Source organism: Heterodontus francisci, chromosome 12 (assembly GCF_036365525.1).
Source record: "Heterodontus francisci isolate sHetFra1 chromosome 12, sHetFra1.hap1, whole genome shotgun sequence".
NCBI lineage: Eukaryota > Metazoa > Chordata > Chondrichthyes > Heterodontiformes > Heterodontidae > Heterodontus > Heterodontus francisci.
In genome coordinates, this window is record NC_090382.1 from 25,145,438 (window position 1) to 25,160,202 (window position 14,765).

Genomic DNA, 14,765 nt, shown 5'->3' on the forward strand with positions numbered 1-14,765 from the left:
CTTCTAGATCGGAGGGGGGGGGGGGGGTACCTTCTTAATCATAAAGAACAAAATAAATGAAATCGATAAGTGGCCGAGTTTCCCAGCAATAACTATTGCGCTACTTTAAATATTACATTTTAATTATTAATTTTCCGCCGCTGGCCTCAACAAGGGGTATCTTTTTCTCCAATACGTCTGGATATTTTATTCCTCCACCTCCTCGTCTCGTGTGAACCAGTGTGGTGATTAACAGACGGAGCCCCGCCCCTTTCCGTCGGCGTCAAGGCTAGGCCCGGCCCCGCCCATCTGTGACATCACTCTCCCTCCCGATTGTGACGCGTCGCCGGGACACGTGCTGAGCCAATGATTTTCAAAAAGGTTCGATCCGTTTGTTACCAACGAAACAAACCCAACAAAAGGGTGAGTGAGTGTTGAGTGAAGAAGGATCCCATTGACTGAGATCACAATAAAATAATGATCACAATGGAGGCATCTCCGAATAAAGCAATCCAGGTAAACAGGGAGACAGAAGAGGAGACACTGCAGGTGAAAAACGGCATTGAGAAACGTTGTCAAATACCCAAAGTGAAACCTTTAAAAAGAAAGGAGGGTAAAAATGAGGTTGGTTTATTACTCAACCATCGCACCCAAAACCAATGGTACCAAATGAGAAATCAGGACTCTTCTCCATGACATTGAAAAAGAATAATAATTTGTAAATATTGTATTTAGGGGCATTATCTTGGATGAGAGGCAACTAAAAAGCTGTCAAAACTTGATGGGTTCGCTTAAAACATATTTTTGTCTGAACAAGTGTGTCCTCTTTCTGTTTTGCATTTCAGTTAGGAATTATTATGGAATAATTCATACTTAAAGTTTTGAGTAGATGATGTGCACTGCTATTTACTGTTATCTTCCTCCACCTGCAGCTATGGGATTCCCTCATTGACCTACTCCTCCCTTAGCACTTAAGAGGATATAGAAGAAAAGATCTATTGGTGGTCACTTTGGGAGGCTTCAAAGTTTTGTCTTGTTTGTTGGCTACAATAATAGCCTAGCCATGGGAATGATGAGTATAATACAAAAGAAACATTATGTAGTGTTGCAAATATCTAATAGCACAAATGAGTGCAGTCTTTCTATTTCTGTTATGGGAGAATAAGTGTTACCAATCTTAGAGCCATGCCAAGATTCACATATTAGGTGATGTGTTGCATTTATTAATCAGAGAAGTGGGAATAAAAGACTAATGCATAGCTATGGATGCTTGCTAAAATGTAGTCTTGTCAAAGAGCCCTGATGCTGTTTTAAACCATAGGGCAAAAGTTCAGGAGGTTTATAACCAGAATCTGAACCCCAAGTTGACATAGTATAATTCCGTCAATGTGGGCATTATTGCTACTTTTTACTTCTGGTTTTTGGTCTGCGCTGGCATATCCTAACAGACATTGGCAGTCAGGATACTCCATGCAGTTAAGGCGGGATGACATGCTCACTGAGGGATTACCAATTGTGATGTAAGCATTGCAAATTTATTGAGTGATAATCTGCACTTGATTACCAGAAAATGGGACTTTCAGTGTAGCAATCGAGCATTTCATATTGCTGACATTCTGACATTTTATGTGGAAAAGAGGTGCAGATGAGGCTTGGACTACATCACGTAGGAACTGTCAAGGTAACCTAATCAAAAACATTTAAAGGAAAGGTACAGTTATATGCTTTATATTGTAATATAATTAACATTTGCCTATTTAAAAATTGAAAATTGACTCCTAAGCATTCATTGGTTTTGGGTAGTATTGAGGTTTCTAATGCCATTCACACTGCTGTTTTTCCATTACTATTGATATGCACATATGTTTGTCTGTTTTGCCTAGTCATATCACTTGTGCCCTGGTCAGAAGTTTGTGGTTTCAAACTCAGCACTTGATCACATAATCTATGCTGATGCTTCAGTACTATACTGAGGGAATGCTGTAATGTTGGAAATGCTGTCTTTCAGATGAGGTGTTCACATATAAAAGATTCTGTGGCTCCTTGAAGAAGATCAGGGAGTTTCTACGGTTTCCTAGCTAGTGTTCATCCTTCAACCAGCATCACCAAAACAAATTCACTGGTTGTTTATTTCATTTGCTCTTTTTGGAAACTTCCCATGTGCAATATGGCTGCTGCATCTACCCATATAATAGTGATCACGCAGTAATTGGTCATGAAGGGCTTTAAGGTATCCCAAGCAGGTGATAGGTACCGTATAGATGCATGTTCTTTCTTTTTTCTTTTAGAATATTTTAATACTATATTGCAAAGATTAATTGGAATAAGAAGTAAAACAAGGTTTCCCAAAAATTATCAGAAAATGTTATTACTGATGTTCAGATACATTTTCATTATTCTTTTATTGACGATCTAACATCAGTTATAGATACAGATTAGGTCCTTTCCTAGGAAATCCTAAGGAGCTTCCCTGTAAGAGGATTTGATCTCAGCCCTCATGGCAAACTTTTGCCTCTCTGCATTCCCTATAACTTCCTTCCTACTCCATTTATAGGCTTCTAATCTTGTTTAGCTGTCTGACTCTCTGAGGCAACTGTCAGAGACTGAGCCAGACTGTTCGTAACCTTGATTTCATATTTGACCACGAGATGAACTTGCAACTACATACCTGTGCCATCTCTAAGACTGTCTATTTCCACCTCCGTAACATTGCCTGACTCCGCCCTGCCTCAGTTGATCCGCAGTTGAAACCCTTATCTATGCCTTTGTTACCTCTAGACCAATGCCCTCCTGGCCAGCCTCCCACATTCTACCCTCCGTAAATTTGAGGTCATCCAGTTCTCTGCTGCATGCACCAAATCCCGTTCACCCACTTATATTGGTTTTCAGTCAAGCAATACCTCACTTTTAAAATTCTGATCCTTTTTTTCAAATCCCTCCATGGCCTCACCCTATCCTGTCTCTGTAATCTCCTCTAGCCCCACTATCATCTGAGATAAATGCACTGATCTAATTTTGGCCTCATGAGCATCCCCAATTATAATTGCTTCACCATTAGTTACCCTACCTTCAGCTGCCTGCACCCTAAGCTCTGGAATTCCCTCCCTACACCTCCCCTCTTCTCAATCTCTCTTTCCTCCTTTAAGACACTCCTTAAAAGCTTTCGGCCATCTGCCCTCAGTCAGCTTATGTGACTCAGTACTACATTTTGTTTTAGAACACTCCTGTGATGTGCCTTGGGATGTTTTATTATTTTACAGGTACTAAATAAATACAGGTTGTTGTAGTTTGAACTCTATCAATGTTTAATACCCTGCATTCTTAAATACATTGAACAGGCTTTCCAAAGACAAAGATAAATGTAGAGAGTAGCAAGCTTTTTAAAAGTTAACTATTATATTCTTTTAATGTTAAACAATTTGATTTTCACAGCATTTTCCTTATTCAGTTTAATATTCCTAAGTGTGAAAGAATTCAGATAGTAAAACGCAATACTGAAACTAGACTGGTATAAGAAGTAGATCTAGGTTGGCCAAGAGGGGCGATGGCTCTTAAATGTGGTATCTGGAGGAACTTTCATTCGAAAAACAATAAAGACAATTTAGTGCATATAATCTTTTTATTCATTTATATCCTATACCCGTCAAAGGTAGGCTTTCCAAAGCATTACACTTCAGAATATGGGCAAATCCATCTGCTTGGAATCCATAGCAGAAATAGAGCGTCCAACACTGTATATATTGGAACCTACATGGTGGGCAATGGTGATGGTAGACAATTGAAAATCTACAAAATTTGGCCTTATACAAATTCTGCAGCAACATCCTAATCACAGAAGACAAGTAAACAACAAAATGAATATTATTTAGTTTTGTTCATCAAGTAAAAGAGAACAATTTAAAGAACAGAAGCAATGTAAACATGCAATGAGGCAGACTTGTGAAAGGCATTGTCTTGTAAAAATTCTGACAATCAGAAAGTGGATAATTTACGGACAGGTCAGGGAGATTCCATGTTGCTCACATTGGCAAAAGAGTGAACATCACTGAATGCGTCAATACGTAGGTTAGCTGCCTCACATATTGTACCTGGCAGTTGCTTGAGAGCACTGAAAGAGCTAGAATCATAAGAACATAGTACATAAGAAATAGGAGCAGGAGTCGTTGTCCATTTGACCTCTCAAGCCTGCTGTGCTATTCAATAAGATCATGGCTGAACTGGTTGTGACCTCAATTCCACTTTCATGCCTGCCCCCATAACTCTTGACTCCTTTGTAGATCAAAAATCTGTCTAACTCAGCCTTGAATATATTCAATGACCCAACCTCCACTGCTCTCTGGGATAGAGAATTCTGAAGATTTATGACCTTCTGAGATAAGAAATTCCTCCTCATTTCCGTCTTAAATGGGTAACCCCTTATTCTGAAACTGTGCCCCCTATTTCTAGATTCCCCCAGGAGGGGAAACTTCCTGTCAGCATCATACAAAGAACAAAGAACAGTACAGCAAAGGAACAGGCCATTCGGCCCTCCAAGCCTGCGCCGATCTTGATGCCTGCCTAAACTAAAACCTTCTGCACTTCCGGGGACCGTATCCATCTATTCCCATCCTATTCATGTATTTGTCAAGATGCCTCTTAAACGTCATTATCGTACCTGCTTCCATCACCTCCGCCGGCAGCAAGTTCCAGTCACTTACCACCCTCTGTGTAAAGAACTTGCCCCACACATCCCCTCTAAACTTTGCCCCTCTCACCTTAAACCTATGTCCCCTAGTAACTGACTCTTCCACCCTGGGAAAAAGCTTCTGACTATCCACTCTATCCATGCCACTCATAACTTTGTAAACCTCTATCATGTCACCCCTCCACCTCCGTTGTTCCAGTGAAAACAATCTGAGTTTATCCAACCTCTCCTCATAGCTAATGCCCTCCAGACCAGGCAACATCCTGGTAAACCTCATCTGTACCCTCTCCAAAGCCTCCACGTCCTTCTGGTAGTGTGGCGACCAGAATTGCACGCAATATTCTAAGTGTGGCCTAACTAAAGTTCTGTACAGCTGCAGCATGACTTGCCAATTTTTATACTCTATGCCCCGACAAATGAAGGTAAGCATGCCGTATGCCTTCTTGACTTCCCTATCCACCTGCATTGCCACTTTCAGTGACCTGTGGACCTGTACGCCCAGATCTCTCTGCCTGTCAATACTCCTAAGGGTTCTGCCATTTACTGTATACTTCCCACCTGCATTAGATCTTCCAAAATGCATTACTTCACATTTGTACGTTCTGGCTTTTTGACAGAGCTCTACAGTTTAGTCCCATAGCCCACCTTTTTCTCCATAACCCTGAAAATTAGTCTTTTGAAAATACATATCCAGATGTCTTTTGAAAGTTCCCTTGGAATCTCCTTCCACCATCCGTTCAGGTAGTGTGTTCCAGATCTTTACAACCCATTTTGTGAAATAAATTGTCCTTATTTCTCCTCTAGTTCTTCTTCCAATTATTTTAAATCTACAATCTTTGTTTACCCACCCACTTGCCAGAGGAAACAGTTTTTCCTTGTCTACTCCATCAAAACCTCTCATAATTTTGAATACCTCCATCAAATTCAACCTTCTCTAAGGAGAACAACTTACCATCTCCAATCTCTCCACAGAACTGAAATCCCCCTTCTCTGGTATCATTAGTTAGTCTATGTAGTTTAAAAAAAACAAAGCATGCAAGTTCACATCCTAAAACCGGGGTCAATATAAAATGAAGACATGTCAAGACATGCATCTTAGGGTCTCTGTCAACATGCCCAGTCAGTTCAGTGTTTCAAAGCTTTTGTGCTTCTACTTCTTGCTGTTCACATCCTTTAAGCCCCTCTCTCCTCTGTACCCTCTCCAAGACCTTGACATCATACCTAAAGTGCACAATACCTCAGCTGAGGCCCAACCAATTTTTTCAAAATGTTTAGCAGAGCTTATTTTTGTATTCAACAACTCTATTTACATAGCAAAGTATCCCATAAGCTTTCTTAACTGACTTATCAGCTTGCCCTGCCACCTTCAGGGATTTTGAATATGTACCTGTAAAATTTTTGTGTGTTTAGGTGGGATGTTGACTAGCTTTTGACTCACAAGGTACAAATTAGCACCACAGCCTCACAGCTCCAGGGACCCGGGTTCGATTCTGGGTACTGCCTGTGCGGAGTTTGCAAGTTCTCCCTGTGTCTGCGTGGGTTTTCACCGGGTGCTCCGGTTTCCTCCCACATCCAAAGACTTGCAGGTGATAGGTAAATTGGCTGTTGTAAATTGCCCCTAGTGTAGGGATATGGGATTACTGTAGGATTAGTATAAATGGGTGGTTGTTGGTCGGCACAGACTCGGTGGGCCGAAGGGCCTGTTTCAGTGCTGTATCTCTAAATTAAATAAAATAAATAAATAAATTCTGGCTTCTTAATCAAGATAGGGAGTTTATTATATTAGGTACAACAAGAATATACAAGCAATACTTAACAAACGGCAGTAGTTATACAGCAGGATATAGGGTGTTCTCGGTCCTTGCCTTCTGAGCTGCTGAGGCGCCATCCTCTTTCTTGAGGTGTTCTGTTGACTGTAGGTTGGTTTCTTCTTGAATCAGTGCACCCAGAGTTGTCCCAGCACCTGTCATTTATGGCCCCTCCGAGGGTTCCTTCCTTCCATATTAGGTTATAGTCCACCTTAACCCTTTGATTGGTCAGGTTTAACCTCACCTTCTGTAAATTGTTCCTTCTTGATTAGATTATAGAATTCAGATTACAGCAGATATGACCTTACCCTCTGTACATTGTCCCTGCAGACAGCTTGATGGTCCAGGCATTGTCACACAATGGGGAATGTTTACTGTCAATTCAAGTCTTGAATGGTCTCTGAATATCTTTATTTGCATTATCATCCTTCGTGAGGTTTCCCATGTCTATCCCTTATTGTGACTGAATCTGTTTTAGCTTGAAATGCAGAATGGGCATCCGGTCTCATAGTAATACTACGTCTGGTACGGTTGTGAAAATAAACAGTGTCTCTCACCAGCTCCCCACTACAGTATACCAATATACATTTCATATTTAACAACATGAATCTAAACACAAAGTCCACAACTTAGTTCTAATCTAATATTGAAATGTCTATATATATATATATATAAGATATATGTATGTATATATTATAAGGTATGACTATTCCTGAACATGGCCGCACTATCATTTGAAATCATTCTAATTTAAAACATAGCATCTCGTGAGTTTTATCAGAGCATAACTTGCAGATTCACCCAACAGATAAAACATGGCAGAGGTTAGCCCCTTAGTTCCTACAACCCCCAGGTCCCTCTGCTCCTGCAACTCCTTCAAAATAGTACAGTTTAGATTATACTGCCTCTCCAGATTTGTTCTCCCAATGTGCATCACTTCAGACGCATCTACATTGAATTGCATCTGCCATCTGTCTTCCTATTTCATCAGCCTATCTAAGTCTTCCTGAAGTTTGCTACTATCCTACTCACTGTTTACTATGTTGCCAAGTTTTGTATCATCTGCAAAATTCAAAACTGTACTCTGTCTACCCAAGTCCAACTCATTGATATATAAGAAGAAAAGCAATGACTCAGATATCCCAAAGTCAATTATATTCCATTGATAAATGAGAGAATGCACCATCCGTGGCTAACTAAGGATGTTAAGGATGGTATCAAATTGAAAGAAAAGGTGCAGAATGCTGCAAAGATTAGGGGTAGGTCAGAAGATTGGGAACATTTTAGAAACCAGCAAAGGATGACTAAAAAAAAGAGATAAGCTAGATTGTGAGAGCAAACAATCAAGAAATATAAAAAACAGACAGTAAAAGCTTCTACAAATATATAAAAAAGGAAGAGAGTAGCTAAAGTAAGTGTTGGTCCCTTCGAGGATGAGACTGGGAAATTAATAATGGGAAACAAAGAAATGGCAGAGACTTTGAACAAGTATTTTGTATCTGTCTTCACAGTAAAGGACACAAAAAGCATTCCAAGAATAGCAGAAAATCAAGAAGCAAAAGGGAGAGAGGAACTTAAAACAATCACTATCACTAGAGAAAAAGTACTAGGAAAACTAATGGGACTAAAGGCTGACAAGTCCCCTGGACCTGATGACCTGCATCCTGGGGTCTTAGAAGAAGTGGCTTTAGAGATAGTGGATGCATTGGTTGTAATCTTCCAAAATTCCTTAGATTCTGGAAAGGTCCCAGCAGATTGGAAAACTGCAAATGTAATACATCTACTCAGTAAAGGGGTGGTAGGGTGGGTGGGGGTGGGGGGGACAGAAAGCAGGAAACTATAGGCCAGTTTTTCTAACATCTGTCATTGGGAAAATGCTTGAGTCCATTATTAAGGAAGTAGTAGCAGGATATTTAGAATATCATAGTGCAATCAGACAGAGTCAACATGGTTTTATGAAAGGAAAATTGTGTTTAGAATATTTGTTAGAATTCTTTGAAGATGTAACAAGCAGGGGAACCAGCAGATGTAGTGTATTTGGATTTCCAAAATGCATTTGATAAGGTGCCACATAAAAGGTACTACACAAGATAAGAGCTCATGGTGTTGGGGGTAATATATTAGAACAAATAGAGGATCGGCCAACTAACAGGACATAGAGAGTCAGGATAAATGGAACATTTTCAGGTTGGCAAACTGTAACTAGTGGAGTGCCACAGGGATCAGTGCTGGGGCCTGAACTATTTATGATCTATATTAATAACTTGGATGAAGGGACTAACTTTATTGTAGCCAAATTAGCGGATGATACAAAGATAGCTAGGAAAGCAAGTTGTGAAGAGGACACAAAGTGTCTGCAAAGAGATATAGATAGGTTAAGTGAGTGGGCAAAAATTTGGCAGATGGAGTATAATGTGGGAAAATGTGACATTGTCCACTTTGGCAGGAAGAATAGCAAAGCAGAATATTATTTAAATGGAGAGAGCCTGCAGAATGCCGCGGTACAGTTCAAAATTATGTCTGGGGCGGGAAAGCCTGTGAATGGCCTTCCTGCCCCACCCTGAGGCCCTTAACTGGGTCCAATTAAGGGCCTCGTCCTGCCACTGCTGCAATTAGCCTTGCAGCAGGCGGCCCTGTCGCCGCATGGGACGCACACCACAAAAAACTGAGCGGGCTGCTTGCTGGCTCCGGGATGGGTTTTGGGGGTCCAGGGGGGTGGGGGGGTCCCTTGTTATAAGGCACAGTGTTTGAGTGACGGACCTAACATCGGGAAAGGGGGGAGGCCTGCTGAGAGCCACTCCCTGCCCTTGCTACCAACCCCCTCCCCTGCGACACCTACCCTGCGAGACCCGTCCCACCTTGACCTACCTGTGGCCTGGGTCCAACACTGCCCCTGGGCCTTGGGTAGGTGCCCCACTGGCACCAGTAACCACCTGAATGGTGGCACTGCTCAGTGAAAGAGTTTCTGGCCTCTGACTGTTCGGCAGCTCTCCAAGGGCGGGACTTCCATTGCTGGGATCCTTGATTCTGTGGTAGGCCCGCCGCTGTCCACTTAAGTGCCTAATTGGCACTAGATTCTGCGGGCATCCGACAGAAGAGATGATGCTGGGTTCTTGGCAACACTTTTTCTAGATGTCAAGATCCCCATCATCAGGATAAAATACTGGCCCTTATATTCTTATCCATGCCACCACCATCCCTTTAATTCCATGCACTTCTATTTTTAAGTATATGTGATGTAAAAGTATGTTATACTCTGTAAAATGCCTTTTGAAAGTCCATACTTGAAGAAATGTTCTACAGAGCTTAATTCTGACCTAATACATGTTAGCAACCATTTATCTGTACACAAGAAGTCAAGTTCCGGACAGCAACTTTCTCTGTGTAAGCTCCACAGGTAAAAGCAGTAGTTTGCCAAACAATGTTAGTGTTCTGTTCAGAAATTTTGAAGTGATGTTGAACATTGTGGTGTAGCTCACAAGTTTTGGGTTTCGTCTCAAGAATGAAATCCTGCTTAATTGATAATGTTATTGAATTTCTGTTACAATGATCTTGTAGAGAAGACTATGAGTTCAAGTAAGCAAGCATGGTCGAGTTTGTTGCTCTTACTGGCCTTCAATTGTACTGAGCTGGAGAACTTTGTTCCCTTCAGCCTTCCATCAAGGCTCCATTTATTCAATTATTGGACAGATATAGACTTTGTGGATTATGATAAATAGGGGTGATTTTCCTTGAAGATTTCCATTCTTCTTCTAGCTTTCCCAGACAGTTTTGTGCTCCACCATAATGTGAAGCCAAGGAACTGAATGTGAACAACTAAAAAGGAGTTGATAAAACAGAGATAAGCAAACAACTTCAGTCAAATTTCTCAACCAAGTTAGTTTTATATGTTGCTATACAATTTTATTATTGCTCCTGGGAAGATTATTCAATGTATTTAAGAATGCAGGGTATTTGATCATGATATTTTTCAAACTACCTCCTTTAAACAAGATCAAAAGTCTTTAAGTGGAGCAATAGGGAATGTGAAGAGGCAAAAGTGTGCCATCACTAAAACCTAGTGTACATATATGAAAAGTATTTAAAAAGGTTAATAGATTGTTAGCCTTTATCTGAAAGGGACTGGAATTCAAAAAATTAAGAAGTCATACTTCAGTTGTACAGAACCTTGGTCAGCTACACTATCTGGAGTACTATGTTCAGTTTTGGCATCAAACCTCAGGAAAACCAAAATATATAAAGATGCTGGAAATACTCAGCAGGTGAGGCAGAATCTCTGGAGAAAGAAACAGTTAATGTTTCAGATCGATGACCTTTAATTGGAACTGGCAGAAGTCAGAGATGTAACTGAAATTGGTTGGGCACTTGAAGGAAGGAAACTTGCAGGGCTACAGGGATCGAGCAGGGGAATGGGACAGACTGGACTGTTCCACAGAGAGCTGGCATGGATTCAATGGGATGAATGACTTCCTCCTGTGCTGAAAATGACTCAATGGCCCTATGACTGTATAACAGATTTTAAACAAGTGCAGGTGCAGGGAAAGGGTGAAGGGAGGAAAGAACAAAAGGGAAGGTATCTGATAGCATGGAAGGCAAGAGTGATTAAATGACAAAAGGGATGATGCTGCAAGGCAAAAGCGGGTGGTATTGGGACAAGCAAAGAAACAAAAGTTGTAAATGACAATAGCACACCCAGTACCAGCACCTGCTGTCCAATACAATATGAGCAGTGTCTATGATATGAAATTGTTGAACTCAGTGTTGAATTTGGAAGGCTGAAAAGTGAAGAGGTGCTATTCCTCGAGCTTCCATTGAACTTCATTAGAACAGTGTACGAGGTTGAAGGTAGAGAGGCAAGAGTTGGAGTGGACTGGAGAATTAAAATGACAAGGAAACAGAAGCTCAGGGTCACACTTGTGGACGGAACAGAGGTGTTCAGCAAAACGAATCACACAGAAGAGTGTCTGCAGAGACTCATCAACAGCTTTGCGGCTGCCTGTAATGAACTTGGCCTAAACATCAGCCTCAAGAAAACAAACATCATGGGACAGGACGTCAGAAATGCCCCATCCATCAATATCGGCAACCACACTCTGGAAGTGGTTCAAGAGTTCACCTACCTAGGCTCAACTATCACCAGTAAACTGTCTCTCGATGCCGAATTAAACAAGCGCATGGGAAAGGCTTCCACTGCTATGTCCAGACTGGCCAAGAGAGTGTGGGAAAATGGCGCACTGACACAGAACACAAAAGTCCGTGTATCAAGCCTGTATCCTCAGCACCTTGCTCTACTCAGCGAGGCCTGGACAATGTGCGTCAGCCAAGAGCGACGTCTCAATTCATTCCATCTTCGCTGCCTCCGGAGAATCCTTGGCATCAGGTGGCAGGACCGTGTCTCCAACACAGAAGTCCTCGAGGCGGCCAACATCCCTAGCATATACACCCTACTAAGCCAGCGGCGCCTGAGATGGCTTGGCCATGTGAGCCGCATGGAAGATGGCAGGATCCCCAAGGACACATTGTACAGCGAGCTCGTCACTGGTACCAGACCCACCGGCCGTCCATATCTCCGTTTTGAAGATGTCTGCAAATGCGACGTGAAGTCCTGTGACATTGATCACAGGTCGTGGGAGTCAGTTGCCGGTGATCGCCAGAGCTGGCGGGCAGCCATAGAGGCGGGTCTAGAGCATGGCGAGTCGAAGAGCCTGAGCAGTTGGCAGGAAAAAAAACAGAAGCGCAAGGAGAGAGCCAACTGTGGAAGAGCCCCAACAACCAATTTTATCTGCAACACCTGTAGAAGAGTCTGTCACTCTAGAATTGGCCTTTATAGCCACTCCAGGCACTGCTTCACAAACCACTGACCACCTCCAGGCGCTTACCCATTGTCTCCCGAGACAAGGAGGCCAAAAAAGATTCAAGAAGGGTAGCAGGGATAAACCAGGTAATTACAGGCCAGTGAGTCTAACATCAGTGGTAGGGAAACTATTAGAAAAATTTCTGAGGGACAGGATTAATCTCCACTTGAGAGGCAGGGATTAATCAAGGATAGTCAGCATGGCTTTGTCAGGGGGAGATCCAGTCTAACAAACTTGATTGAATTTTTCAAGGAGGTGACTAGGTGTGCAGATGAGGGTAAAGCAGTTGATGTAGTCTCCATGGACTTCAGTAAGGCTTTTGATAAGGGAGATTATTTCAGAAGGTAAGAGCCCATGGGATCCAGGGCAATTTGGCAAATTGGATGCAAAATTGGCGTAGTGGCAGAGGATGATGGTCGGAGGTTGCTTTTACGAGTGGAAGCCTGTGACCAGTGGTGTACTGCAGGGATCGGTGCTGGGACCCTTGCTGTGTACATTAATGATTTAGACTTGAATGTAGGAGGTATGATCAGTAAGTTTGCAGATGACACGAAAATTGATGGTACCGTAAATAGTGAGGAGGTAAGCTTTAGATTACAGGATGATAAAGATGGGCTGGTAAGATGAGCGGAGCAATGGTAAATGGAATTAAATCCTGAGAAGTGTGAGGTGATGCATTTTGGGAGGACTAACAAGGCAAGGGAATATACAATGAAAGGTAGGACCCTAGGAAGTACAGAGGGTCAGAGAGACCTTGGTGTACTTGTCCATAGATCACTGAAGACAGCAGCACAGGTAGATAAGGTGGTTAGGAAAGCATATGGGATACTTGCCTTTATTAGCTGAGGCATAGAATATAAGAGCAGGGAGGTTATGATGGAGCTGTATAAAGTGCTAGTTAGGCCACAGCTGGAGTACTGTGTACAGTTCAGGTAACCACACTATAGGAAGGATGTGATTGCACTGGAGGGGGTACAGAGGAGATTCACCAGGATGTTGCCTGGGCTGGAGCATTTCGGCTATGAGGAGAGACTGGATAGGCTAGGGTTGTTTTCCTTAGAGCAGAGTAGGCTGAGGTGGGGGTGGGGGGGGAACGTGATTGAGGTATACAAAATTATGAGGGGCATTGATAGGATAGATAGAAAGAAACTTTTTCCCTTAGCGGAGGTGTCAATTACCAGTGGACATAGATTTAAGGTAAGAGGCAGGAAGTTTAGAGGGGGATTTGAAGAAAACATTTTCACCCAGTGGGTGGTTGGAATCTGGAACACACTGTCTGAAGGGGTGGTAGAGGCAGGAACCCTCACAACATTTAAGAAGTATTTAGATGAGCACTTGAAACACCAAAGCATACAAGGCTACAGGCCAAGTGCTGGAAAATGGGATTAGAATAGATAGGTGCTTAATAGCCAGCACAGACACGATGTGCCGAAGGGCCTGTTTCTGAGCTGTATGACTCGATGACTCTATTTCAAGTTCGCAGATGACACAAAACTAGGTGGGAATGTGTGTTGTGAGGAAGATGCAAAGAGGCTTCAACGGTATTTGGACAGACTTAGTGAGTGGCCAAGAACGTGGTGGCAGATGGAATATAATGTGGAAACATGTTACGTTTATCCACTTTGGTAGGAGGAATAGATGTGCAGAGTATTTCTTAAACGGTGAGAGATTAGAAAGTGTAGATGTACAAAGGGACCTGGGTGTCCTCGTCAATAAGTCAGCTGGTGGTCAGGGACAGGAGGGTGTGTCTATGAGTGAGGCAGGTAGAGGGATCTAGGAGGTAGTGTTGCAGGAGCCTCAACCCTTGTCCTTGTCCAACAGGTTCGAGATTCTTGCTACCTGTTGGACGAGAGCAGGGACTGTAGGGAGGATGAGCAGACTGACCATAGCACCGTGGTACAGGGAGCCATTCAATTGGGGGAGAAGAGAGAAATGTAGTCGTAATCGGGGATAGTATAGTTAGGAGCAGAGACACTGTTCTCTGTGGCCAGGATCAAGAGTCCGAAGGCTGTGTTGCCTACCTGGTGCCAGGGTTCGGGATATCTCATCTGGGCTGCAGAGGAACTTGGAGTGGGAGGGGAAAGGTCCAGTTGTCGTGGTCCACGTAGGTACCAACGATATAGGTAAAACGAGGATAGAGGTTCTGCTGAGGGAATATGAGCAGCTAGGGGCTAAATTAAAAAGCAGAACCAAAAAGGTCATAATCTCCGGATTACTACCTGAGGCATGAGCAAATTGACACAGGGTCAATAAGATTAAAGAGGTAAATGCGTGGCTCAAAGATTGGTGTGGGAAAAATGGGTTCAAATTCATGGGACATTGGCAGCAGTACTGGGGAAGGAGGGCGCTGTTCTGATGGGCTGGGCTCCACCGAATCATGCTGGGGCCAGAGTCCTGGCGAATTGCATAACTAGGGTTGTAGATAGGGCTTTAAACTAA

General features: G+C 42.7%; 1 protein-coding gene across 3 annotated transcripts in view; it reads right to left on the reverse strand.

Moving 5' to 3' along the window:
* thg1l (tRNA-histidine guanylyltransferase 1-like) overlaps window positions 1–14,765 on the reverse strand; it is an 86,513-nt gene that overhangs the window by 32,403 nt on the left and 39,345 nt on the right. Inside the window, exon 1 of one of the 3 annotated variants that reach the window (XM_068043210.1) lies at window positions 117–138. The exons of the other annotated variants lie outside the window; for them this stretch is intronic. The gene's annotated coding sequence lies outside the window, so the exon portion shown is untranslated. Of the gene's footprint in view, window positions 1–116; window positions 139–14,765 lie in introns of those variants that run through there. 3 annotated transcript variants of the gene reach the window in all.